Here is a 12,875-nt window from a genome sequence, read left to right as displayed (position 1 = left end):
AAATACAAAAGAAGAGGGCAGTGTTCCCTCAAATTCCAGCCAATCTCTCTGCAGCACTTTTTCCTTTCCCTTCTCTCAGCCCTCAAGTAGGTTTTAAATGCTGTTGTGGTTTTTGTCCAAACTGATTTGAAGCAGTGTAAGTGATGAGCAATGTGCCCTGGATCTGTGGAGCTACTTTCCCCTGCACACCTGAGCTCAGGAGCAGGCTCACTTTTCTCTCCAGCTGGGTGGGTTTTAATTCTGCTTTGTGTCTCAGGGAAATCACCGTGATATGGCACAGGAACAAAAAGAGGTTTGCACTTTTACATGTCTAGTAGGACTTTCTTCTTAACCAAGCAGCTGCAAGAAGTTAAATAAAATTCATTGTTTTGAAATATATTCAGGCACATCACAGTATCTGTCTCTCACACACACACACACACACACACACACACTCTTGCATGGTGTCTAACTCAGCCTCCCATGGGATTTCTACCTGTTTTCTCAATTCTGTTGCAGCATCTGTGCTTTTAACTTGATCCTTATATTTCTCAGTGATGACCCTCGTGCCTGATCTGGGACAACCACGTAAATGTCCCTGCCTGCCAAAACTGCATCCATGGCATGGCTGGGAGGACACATGCAAGGCTTGCAGTGGCATTGAGGATGTGAGCTGGCATTGAGGGTTTGGGGAGAACAGTAGCACCCTAATCCCATCTGTGATACCCATAAATACCTTCCCTCTGTCCAAACAACTTTACAGATCTTTCACAGTGGCTCTGAGCCAGGTTTTAATCCACATGGCCTGATAAGAAAGGGCTGGCCTGTGGAGGAGGTGATCCACTGATAGAGGAATTCTTCCTTCTTCAAAAAGTTGAAGAAAACAACATCAGTGAGTAAGAAATATCGTGGGAGCACTCACAGTCCTGAAAGCTCACAAAGGACACAAACCCTCCATTTTCTCCCCTAATGCCAATAGGTTGCTAAGCTGAGGGGAGCAGGATCAGAGAGAGAAAAAGGCAGGCAAACATTGCCCTGTAGTGAGGGGGCACTGCTTAAACCCTGTTCATCAAGGCTGCCTCCTGCAAGGTGCTGCGTGCCCTGTGCTGGGTGCTGAACAGCAGCCCTGGTGCCTGCAGAGGTAGGGCTAAATGAGATGCTGGGTCTGTTAGCTCCCTCCCAAGAGCAGCACAGCCTGCAGAGACTGTGCTTTCTATAGTAATGAAATTTTTTTCATTTTTAAATCAGCTGTGATCCTGTTTACTGTAAACTCCAGCATGCTCGAAATGTTTCTGTCACAGTTTATTTAGGCTTCAGAGAGATTTTTTTTGAATCACACTTATCAAGAATATATTTTCACAGCAAGCTCTCTGAAATACAGTAAGGACCTAGGAACATCTGATGCCCAGACTCTGCCATTCCCTAAGATATTATATGATCTGCTCATTCCCCATGCAGAAATGCTGTCACTTTTGTACAATCCAAGCCAGTGCCTGTCTGATGCATGATACCTCACTTTGGAAGGCCTTGAACAAGACTATTTGTTGTCAAGATACTTTTACAAAAGCAATACAATTTCATGGGTTGTAGTTAAAATAATTCATACAGTGTGCTGAAATAATTCTCTGTGTGCTTTGAGCTTTAAACCTGCTTATCTAACTTAACTTTCATTTTGGCTTGAAACTTGGACCAGGGTGGAATGCACAACACAAGCCAGGTCTGAATTATTTGCTTTAGTTTTCTGAATGATCTCATTTTCTCACTATCCATAGATATGAACAGAGGGAAAAAAAACCCACCACATACTTTTCAACAGCTGAAAACAACTGAACCAGTAAGTATAATACCTGATACCAAACACAAAGCATTTCAGCCCAAAAGGAATATGGCTTTGGACTTTTATGAGCCACTGCAGCATATAGTGCCTGTCACTGCTGAAAACAAGCTCCATGCATTGTCTGGAGGTTTGGAAGCAACCGATCTTAAATATCTTGCTTTACAAGCTGCCTGAGAAGCAATAAGAGACAGAAAAGCTACAAAATTTGCCCTGTATTTTAATAAAACATTTAAACAAAAGGCACAGGATGTGTGTGTTTGCTGTCCCAAATCCTAGATCATGATCCACACCTATGATGATGTATCTATCGTGAGGTGCAGCCAGTGTAATGTGCTGCCAAAACCACAGTGGTCACGCCTGATCCCAGCATCCTTCCCCTATTTTCACAGGCATAAATCACACAGAGAAGGTCAGGGCAGTCTGGAATCAGTTCCAAAGGCAGCATATTGTGTGTGTAAATGGCCTCTTTGCTACCTCACCTCTATGCCATGACCCAGCAGCCCGGACTCTGCATTATCCCAGCCTTTGGAAATGGTTGCGTGCAGGTGCTTCTTCAGCAAATCCCCCCCACCAAAATAAACAGCCTCCCTTTCTCTTTTAATCAGCTATCACCTATTAACCTGCTTGATACCAAAAGTTTCCCTTCCAAGTACAAAAAAACCCCACCAAGCCATGCCAGGAAAATAAGGAAAAATAAGGAGCCTTTCTCACCCTGTTCAAGGCTCCTTGCCTGGAGCATCCCAGGGATGCATGTACACCATGAACACTCTTTTGGATGGATTAAAACATAAGGAGTAATGATGTAGTGGCTGGTGTTCATGTGGCTCTGTTTTTTCTCAAGTAAGAGACAGGGGACCAAGGGTAGAGGGGAAGAGTCCAGTGCCCAAGGACAACCAAAGTGTCCAGGATCCATGTGGGAACAGGCCTGGACTTCAGCCTCTGTGTAGCATCCTAGCAGAGGAAATTTGAGTTGCTGTGATCTATTCTTAGCTTTGGCTGTCAACATGGGTTATCCTTGAAGTAGGGACTAGCAAAGGCACTTGTAAACCATAATTGCTTTCAATGGGACCTGAGCATCTTTTGGGATCACTGGAGCCTCTCAGTAGGGAGCAGATGCTGCAGGAGGGACTCTCCTAAAATATCCTGCTGTTCTGCAGACACCTCTAAAGCACTGACAAACCCAGCTTCTGTTTATAGTTCCAGCATTAATGATGGTTCCCAGTAAAATCCTGGATTAAGTGTGAAACTCTCCTTTTCCCATTCTGTGCTCCCCTTTCTGGTTGGTTGCATTCATTAGGTGTGTTAGTAACTTAAGGACATTTGATGTAAGTGCTGGGAAACCCTGGATTTACAACAATCAGGCATCACTTTCAGGGCCCACTGTCACCCTTAGAAAAGCATCTGCTATAAACAGTTTAACTTACATTACTAATAATACCATACTGTATTAAAAGTGAAAGGATTTTTAAAATCCAATTTACTTGTCCTTCAGCTTGGCCAGTGAAAGGAATCAATGAGATTCTTTCAAGTGTCTCACTTCAGTTTGGAGCACTTTTCACTCACAAGTTCCCTCATGCTGATGAACTTGCTTTACAGGAAGAAGAGGTCATGTTTACCTGCTTAAAAACTCCACCTGTGCACCCTGGAATTGAAAAAAAATGAAAATGTCTCCAAAAAAAGAGAGAGAATTAGGAAAGCATGAAAACATATCTATTGATTTTCTTATTACAAATACATGTTTTACAGAAATGAAACTGCTGCTGAATTTGACTGAAGGTCATTCTTCATCAACAAAATAATAATAATGTAAGAACTTAATGGCTAAATCAAATTCAGTTTATGTTAGCAAGAGATTGCCATTATGGAGTAATCTTTGATTGGATTAAGGATGTTATTTTCCTTTTTCATGGTAGGATTTTAAATCCCTAACCATTAAAAGTAACTTATAGAAAGTTTGGGTTATGGGCAAAGTTTGCATTAGCCAAACTAAAAGATAAAATAGGAACTTTGTAGCCTTCAGAAATGCTGACTCTAGCACTGACTCTAACCCCAAGGGCTCATTATGCTGGGTTTTGTGTTCGCTTTGGGCTGGAAAGGGAGAAACCATGAGAAAGTGATTTGAAACAGATTTATGGATTTTTGTACCTTCACTTTCTGTATAGCTCAGAGTGGAAATTGGGTGGATGCCAGTGGGTCTAAACTCCCTCCAGGTTCTCCAAGGCATCCTGGAACCCCAGGTCCCTTCAACCCCTTTAAATCCCAGCATCACTCACCCTGGGGCACAATCCCTGGCCATGGAGGCACCCAACATGAGGACGGTACCAACGCTGCTTGTACTGAATCCTTTCTGCCCTGTTCACCCAGAAGTTGATTTCCCTCATCATTTCTTCCTGTTAGAGGTTTGCTCAGAATCCTGCAGCAGGCACACTGGCTGGCAGCATCCATTCCCTTGGGGATGTGCTTGGTTGGAGCCTGGGCACAGCCACAGATGCCCATTTGTGCTGCCCATGGCAAGGGGACCACCCCTGGCAGCACTGGCTCCCAGGCTCTGATGCCAGACCTTATTGCTAAATGCCCAGCATGATAATTTGGGATTTTATTTTCCCCCCACCTTGCATCCTGGCTGTAATAAACTGGAGTGATACTGTCTCAGGCTTCCTCCGTGCTTCTCCTGAAGCTTCTATCTAAAATTCAGCATTAGCAAAATGTGCCTCTGGAATAAGGCCTCATAAAATATTGTTAGGATTGCTAGGCAACCCGGAGGCACGTTGGGAGCTGAAAGGAGCCTTAAGTGGGCGTAGCGAGCCTGAGCTGGAGTCTCAGATGAAAAAGAGAGGGTATTCTTTGTGTCTCCATGCTGACAACACTTTGCCTTTGATTTTCTCTTGGAAAGAGGTTGAGATAGACTGCTTCCAAATGCACAGAGGTACATATCTGTGTAATTGTTGCTGCGGTGGCCTCTAACCTCAGATTAATCAGCTGGATAAGAAATGCACCTATCCAGGGCTTTTCAATAGCAATAAAAGTAAAATGAAGTTTTTATGGCCATGAAAATACCCATATTCCAGCTGCTTGCATCTTCCAAGGGCTCATTTTGTGAGAAAGAGAGGCCGTGCTCAATAAGAACTTGTTTTATGAGGCCACTGAGGCGTTACCTCAAGCCCTGCGCATGCTGCAGTGGTGCTTAATGCAAACCGACTCTGGAAGGAAGGGAAACAAATAAGCACACAATTTATTGGCAGGGTCTAGCACAAGTAATCGGCTATTTGCAGATACACACACAGGAATTAAAGGAAAATTGAACTGGGCTTGCAAGAACTTTGGGAGGAATTCCTGTGGGTGTAGATAGCTGGGGGTTACTGCTGTTTTTGTTAGCTTAGAGGCTAAAGGGACTTTCTGGTTTAGCCCTTCCTGCATTCACCTGGAGAGCAGGAGATGCTGCTCCCACAATCTATTTCTCATCTCTCCAGGAGCACCTTGGCTTGCCCAAAGGCCTTTAGCCAAGCAGGCTCCAGTCCTTCCTTGGGCACATCTGCTTTGCTTCCACCCCAAGCCAAACCTCCAGCAGGCAGCACCATGCTGCACTTTCCTTAGAGGAAACCCTGGAAAAGCACACACGCACTTGGCCAGCAAACACAGCACTCAGGTGCTGAAGCCGTCCTTGTGTCTGGCTTTTGCTCCTTCCATCCAGCATTGCCAAAGGCAGATCCTGGCAGCAGGTCCTGCAGGAGGTGGATGTGCCTCTGCTGAGAACAGCTGTCTGTGCCAGAGGCCAGCCTTCCAGCCACGCTGAGTGTGCAATTTGTTTCCCAGGGCTTGATTTAGCACATCATTTTCTGTTAAAACAGCCAGTGGCCAAGCTAACACATCTGTCTGCTCAGAGTCTGTCTGGCTCCTCCACAGGAAGGGCTGCTCCTACCAAATCCTTTCCAGAGGTTACAAACGGCTCCCCCTCCATCTCCAGTGCTCTTGGGTGACTGAAATCCCTCATTCAGACACTCACAAATCCCACCCTGCTTTCCTCCTGTGCTGACACAGGGCTTTGTCTGCCCCATTACTGGTGCAACACATTTCATCAGCACAAATGGGGGCACTGAAAATTCGTGGTGAGAGCAGATGATGATTTTTACTCATCCTTTGTCAATGAAAACATTCCTCAAACATCCAACACACCTAGATATTCCCATACAACATAGAAAGGGACTGTTATATGGTAGATATACATTTCCCAAGACCATTAATAAATCTTCCCGTGAGGCTGTTGTTGGGATAAGGCATCATGGACATATTTAAAAGATGTGTAGATGTGTGACTTAGGGATGTGGTTCAGTGGTGAGCCTGGCAGTGCTGGATTAATGATTGAACTCAATGATCCTAAAGGTCTTTTTCAACTTAAATAATTCTACAATTCTACAACCTTTTCTGTTGGAAGCTGCTCTTGAGCTTGATCTTGCAAAACACATGAGAACAAACCTCAGATTTCCACAATATTATAAGGTTTCTTATGTAACTACAGGTAGCATAGATATAACTACACCCTTTATTTCTCATGTCCTTTTCTAGCCAGATTTAGGTCAGGAAAGAAGTCTGTGAGGTGTTTATTCATTCCTGGCAGTGAACTGGGTGATTTTTCTGCTCTGTTAACATTGCAGGTCTCATGATACATATTGACCCAGGCCAGAGCACTTGGCACTGCCACACTCTGCCCCTCCAGCCACAGGATGCTGGTGAGTCACGAGGAGCACAGTGGGATTTCTCCTGCGATCTCCTTTTCCTTCCCCAGTCTCACAGGTCAGTTTTGGAGGCACATGAAATTGGGCCAAACCTGGGCTTTCTCTTAGTTTTCTCAGCAAAGCTCCCTCTTCACAGTGAGCCAGAGATGGGCTGGTCCTCACCATTATTCTAGCAGTTATTTTAATAAAAAAAGGTGGCAGCTGGAAGTCTAAGAAGGATGGGAGCCAGGCACCTTAAGAAATTATAATTGCAGACTTGGAGCAGTGCTAAGAGTTAACAGAGAGATGTTTAATCCAATTCTCAGCTTCTATTTTAGGATCCTTTTAACTTTCAAAATCAAAAAAAAAAAGGAAGAGGGGAGGGGAAGAAAAAAATAATCTCCATCACAGTGCAATTTCTTAAGCTTGTTCACAGCCCAAAGGTGAATTTTTGTTCATGTGAGGAGTCTGAAGAAAATCCATTCAGCTGTTTCAGAGGTTTCAGAGCATGAAAGCAACATCTGGTTCAAAAATCAAAAATAAAGAGAAATTCCCTTTGCTCATCAGAGTCAAAATGGGTTTTGGTTTCACACCTCTGATTTGGTGTATCTTGAGCTGTCCCCTGGAGAAAGGTAGCCATTTCTGCATTGATTTGAAGGGGATGGAATTGCCTTGCAAACCCCACAAAAATTATGGTCAGCCAGACGGGAGGGCAGGTGGTACTCACACCTCCACTCCCATCCAGTCCAACACAACATGGGCCATGGCCCCTAAATTGCCAATTTAATTCACGGCAGGAAGATCTCCCACAGCCTGCTGCCTCCTTTGGGGTTATTTTTTTGGGTCGTGGTGTGATTTTTGGAGCGTGGTTTGCTGTGCTCTGCGCTGCGCTATAGATGGCACTGCAGGATGGAAATTGCAGCCTCTTTGCTCTGGAATAACAACCCTGGGCTTTGGTGGCTCCTGCAGCTTGTCCCGGCGGAGGAAACCAACTCAGATCGTTAATTTCTACAGCTCTGCCTGCAAATATCACTCCGTTTTTTACCTGGCTATTAATAACAACACAAACATGACCCCAGAATAGAGAGCAAGTGTGACAAGGAAGCTCTCTGTAAATTAAAAAGCCACACAAAAGCTCAAAATCCACTGGCAAATTTAGCCATCCTGTTGCAACACAGGAATACTTTGCATTTCAAAGGATGCAGGCAGTTGATTTCTCTGTACATCACGTCTATGATAAGACCCTGACTGTACTGAAGTTCTGCTGCTGTAAATGAAAGCACAAACTTTCTCTCATCCCATCAGTATTTATAAGGACACTAAAGTCTACCCAAATCTAACCATGTGCAGCAATTTTTTCTGCTCTCTTTGTAGAGTTCCCTGGAGTTCTGGGACTAAAAGTAAGAAAAGAAGCAAAATCCAACTCAGGTCTGCAGAAGGAGATGCCATGCTGGCAGGAATAGGGATGCTACAGAGGAGATCAGGATGGGAAGTGAAGAATATCATAAGCAATTACAGCAAAATGCTTTTGGAAAATCCCTCCAGGTACCCAGGTGCATCTGTCGATGCTTAAACACCTTCAGAAATCTGGCCACCAGCCTGCTGCTCCAGATGTTAAAAAACCTCCAGCAATCAGAGATGAGTAAAAGGTGTGAGAAAGACAAATTCCTTTTGCTATTGGCAAAAAGAAAGAAAAACACAACTATTTTAAGGATTTGTGTGGAGAAAACTGCAGACAATAAATACCAGAAGTTGTCCTTGTCTTCCTTTGGAAAATGATGCTGGAGGAGGATTAGGTACCTGCAGAACTTTGTTGTTTCATTCCAATGAACTATCTAAGAGCTCCCATCCACCTGGGCCATCCCAGGACTGGATGATGAGCCACTGCAGCTCTCTCTGTCAAGGAGCTGTGCAGCAATTCTCTCTTACAGGAGTTTCATGTGGTCTTACACATCAAGAGGATTCAAATGACAAGAATGAAGGGCAGTAGGCAACCTCATGGTTTGAGATTCTGATGAAATGATGTCCTGGTACATCCATCAGACTGTTCTGCTGTCAAGAGAACTCCCAACTCTGGAAGATGAGTGTGTTTTTCTTTTACAGTGTTGGGGAAAAAAAAAAGCAGGAAAAGAAGAAAAGCAGCTGTTCTCAAGTCTAACTACTACACAAATGTAACTTTGAGATGAGAGACAGCCTGATACATGAGATGAGGGCACAAGTGCACCCAGCTCTGTCTGAAGGCACGGGAGTGGGGTGAAGCCTGCACTGTGTGCAAGCAGACCTGGGGCTCTGCAGAGCACAGCAGGAGGGACAAGACGAAAGACTGAAGGAAGATTCATTCCTTGCCAGCAGCATATGTAGACTTTGTGTGCCAATCCCTGTGCATTCATCTCAGAGAAGCAGATGCAGACGTGAGTGAGAGGGAGCAAAGTGTAAATCTGAGCCTGCATGGCAGGAAGGACCACGGTGAGGATATTCGCTAAGCACAGGGCTGGGGGGATGTAGGGATGCAAATGCTGATGTTGCCCAGGCAACACTCACTTTTGCAAGGCACCCCTTTGTCTCTCCTGATTTTTAAGTGTGGTTCTCACTCTAAAATGCAGATTCTCCAAGCTGTTAATAAGACTTATTATCTCCTAATGCTCTTCCCCTGTTTCCTTTCGAGGCTGTTTGCAGCAGCACTGCTTGTGACTGAGTAACAGGAAATTAGGAGCAGCTCCACAGCTGTGACTGCACAGGATGGGAGAGGAGATCTCTGGAGAGAGGCAGAAGCAAGAATTGGTGCTGGGGGGGGGGTGGGTGCAAGACACCCTGAGCTGCATTTCCCACCCCACTGGGCAAACTGTGGCTGTGGAGCCAGCAGGATTTAGGGGGAGGATGAGCCTTTACCAAAAGCCTTCAGTTTATCCTTCATAAAGTCTTTCTTCCAACTTTCAGAGCCCTGATAAAGTTGCACATGGTCTCGCTGCTATTGCTCTGTGCTGACTGCAAGGTTTCATGCCCAGAGCACAAGATTTAATGCTGCACTATCCCCAGCCTACATTTGTGTGCAGTGGCCAGCATTTCCTCCCTCCAGAGTGCTTTCAAAACTCAGGGCTGACATCTCCCAGGAAGCACTGGGGACAGTCAGTGTTTTCCCACCGTGTCTCATGCCCCAGGACACTGTACTCTGGTTTGCACTAATTATGAGATGCTGATCCATTATTATGGAGCAAAACTGCCAAGTGATGGAAAAAAAGAGCACAACAAAAACTGGTGGAGTGGTAAGCTTGAAGTGAGGTGGAAATAATATCTGCTCTATATGGGAGGCCTGGATTTGCTAATTGGACATGGCTAAGGTCAGTAAGGTGGAGTGAGGAGAGCAAGACATTGTGAGGGGGATGAAACTACCCTTCCTGATGAAGGGGCAGGCAGGAGATTCATGGGATAAATTGTATTTCTGCACCTTCCAACCAGAAAACAGGACTCAAACACAGTGAGAGAGGAATGACAGAAGTAAGAAACCTCATCCCCAAGTGTGGAGGTGGCACAGGAAGAAGAGGAGCAGCTGGAAAGATGTATTTGCATTTGGAGTGGGGATGGATTAAGGCAGAGCAAAGGCAGGAGCTTTGCTGCCTTGTGAAAGGCCCCCAGATTTCTTCTTCACCCCAGCCTGGGTGGCTGCCACAACCCCACAAGTGCAACAGCCCCTCCAGGCAACGTGACCTGCCCTGTGTGGGGGACAGAGCTGAGAGCAGCCAAGTTGTTTTCATTGCTACGTAGCATTTGGTCGCCCTATTTTGCTGCTTTCTCTTTGATGCAATGAGCCTGTGGGGAATAAAGCTCAGTGGGAGATTGCTTACGTGGTTTCTAACCCATTAGTTTCTTTTATTGGCAGTTGCCTCAATAAAAAAAGAAGAAGAAGAAGAAAATCAAGGAAAAGTAGTTCAAGGTGTGAAAAATTCACATGGCAGAAAAATATATAAAAAGTTATTGGCTCTGTCCCCCTTGGCTCCAGCCTCAATCTTATCACCATGCTGTGCATTTATCCTTCTATTGTTACACATAATGACAGGGAAATTCTAGCAAGTTCTATGCAAAAAGCCAGCCTGCTCCTCTCCCCTCCACAACAAGAAACTGTCCTGGCTTGAGCTCACATCGTTGGCATCTGATTTCAGCCTAGCAGGGTGTTTCAATACCAATAAACATCTTGTTTTCATGTGAACAGCCGCTTCAGCTACATTCTTTCCCATCTTTTGTGAGCATCAAAGGCTCCGTGTAAAACTTTTTATTGATCACATAAATAGCAGCTCTGCTTCCCTACAGGCCCCGTCTCCACCAAGTGTTTTGATATCTGGAGAATGAAAGGGTTCAATAGAAAACTGATTCCCTCGGCTTTCTGGGACTCTGAACACAGAGCTGCTGGTTTCTGCTCTCCTTGGCAGAGCAGGGTCTGGGGAGGAGAGTGAGGGAGCAGGGAGGGAAAGGTTTGGTTTGTTCTGGCTGCGTCTGAGGCAGTTTATACGCAGACACATTTTGTCTGCAACAAAGGCAGAAGTAAAGCCACTGTGCAAAGAGCTGGGAGCGATCATTAAAGATTTAATTGGTCTGAAAGCTTCCTGAAATACTAAGGAGAGACTTAAACCACACAACGTGGAGCAGGAAGCCTCCCAGGCTGGAAAGCACGGGTGGCTTTGCTGCTTAGGGGTGCTGGTTTCGTGTACTGGGCAGTCACTTGCCCTGCTGCCATGCTAAGGAATTCCCCAGGGATGGGATGCCTTGGCCCTACCAGGGCAGTGAGGAACAGCTCCTTCACATCCCTGGAGAAGCTGTCTCATGTCTCACAAGCAGAGACTGAGACCTCTCCCTGCCTTCCTGCAAGGCACTGCTGAGATAAGGCAAAGGACTGCCCTGAAATCCAAAACACAGACGGGATCCTTCCCATCCATGTCCTGGCTGTCAGACCCATTGCACTGTCACCTTTTGTGCAAATGAAATACAAAACCTCCTCAGCTGCAGCCATGCAGAGCTCACGGGGAAGAAGATTAATGGGAGCTACCAGAGAGCCTCATCAGTCCTTGTTCAGGAATCAGAAATCCCAATCGAAGCCTCCGTGACTCATGGCTGTGTGCCGGCACAAATTCGACCTCGTTTGGATAACGAAGGTCACATCCTCTTCAGAGCCATCTCAGAAAACCTTTGTGACTGTGTGTTTATCACATCAGGCTGAAAGGACACCAGGGACTTTGCTGACCTTGCAGGTGGCAGAGTGTGACAGCCCCAAAGGCAGCTGGGCTGTGCCAGTGGCTTCTGGAAGAGCCACGGTGGCAGAGGCAGTGAGTGCCTGAAGCCCTCTGTGGCTGGAGGGGCCCAGCCCAGCCCAGCAGCCTGGGGCTGAGCCACCAGCAGGTGCCCTTGGCAGGTGTGAATGCTCCACTCCCCTCAGATGCTGCACTCTCAATTAATTTGAATAGTAATTACTTAAGATCCACATGCCTTGGGGGAAAAAAGGGTTTGAGGTGTCTGTGCTCAGCTCTTGAGGCCAAAGAACAAATTCATCTCTAACTCCTGAGGTCCCACCAGCTCCTCTGTGGTGAACCTCTGTTAAACTCTCCTTGTCCATGGAGAGGAAGATACTGAAGTATTTGCAGGCTGGAATTGGGTGGCCAGGCCAAAATGTAGCACCCATTTCACCTCAAGTACCTAATCCTGAGTATTCAGAAAACCACTTCTCAAAGCCTCACCTACAAGAGGGGATAATGGGGAGTTATAGGGTTTTTGGTTTGCTTTGCAATTAGAAATTTTGGGATTTTCAGTAGTTTTTCTTACAGGGAAAATCTGCTTGCAAACTCAAAGGTGAAACCTGTTGCCACACCAACATTTCCCCTCCTCTGCTTGTCATACAACTTTATTTGTAGGGTGGTGATAATGAGAATTCCACTGTTATTGATTTTTCTTAAAAACATATATAACTTTGAAACACTAGATATTGCATGGACTTTAGAGCAAGATAAGAAGAGGTAATTACATTCACAGTATCTCTAGCCCTTTAATTAATCTGGACAGCAAACTCTAGCTGTATTCCTAGAGCAGACTGACTACCTTTCCTGAATAGTCTCATTTTCTATGCAAATGTGGAGATACTGGAGGTAATTCAGCACCCCACAGGGATCTAATTTCTGACACTTAATTTTTATAAGAGAAAATTGTCATGACCCTGCTTGTTTGACACTGACTGCTGCACAGCTCTGTGGAATGGGCTGGAAAACAGAGAAATATCGGCTTGACTTCTGCTGAAATAGTGAGCAGTCTCCCTTTCTCAGAACAACCTTAAGATGGAGCAAAACTGTCAAGCTGTAAGAATGTAC

Source organism: Vidua macroura, chromosome 16 (assembly GCF_024509145.1).
Source record: "Vidua macroura isolate BioBank_ID:100142 chromosome 16, ASM2450914v1, whole genome shotgun sequence".
In the NCBI taxonomy this organism is placed as follows: domain Eukaryota; kingdom Metazoa; phylum Chordata; class Aves; order Passeriformes; family Viduidae; genus Vidua; species Vidua macroura.
This window is presented reverse-complemented; position numbering follows the sequence as displayed.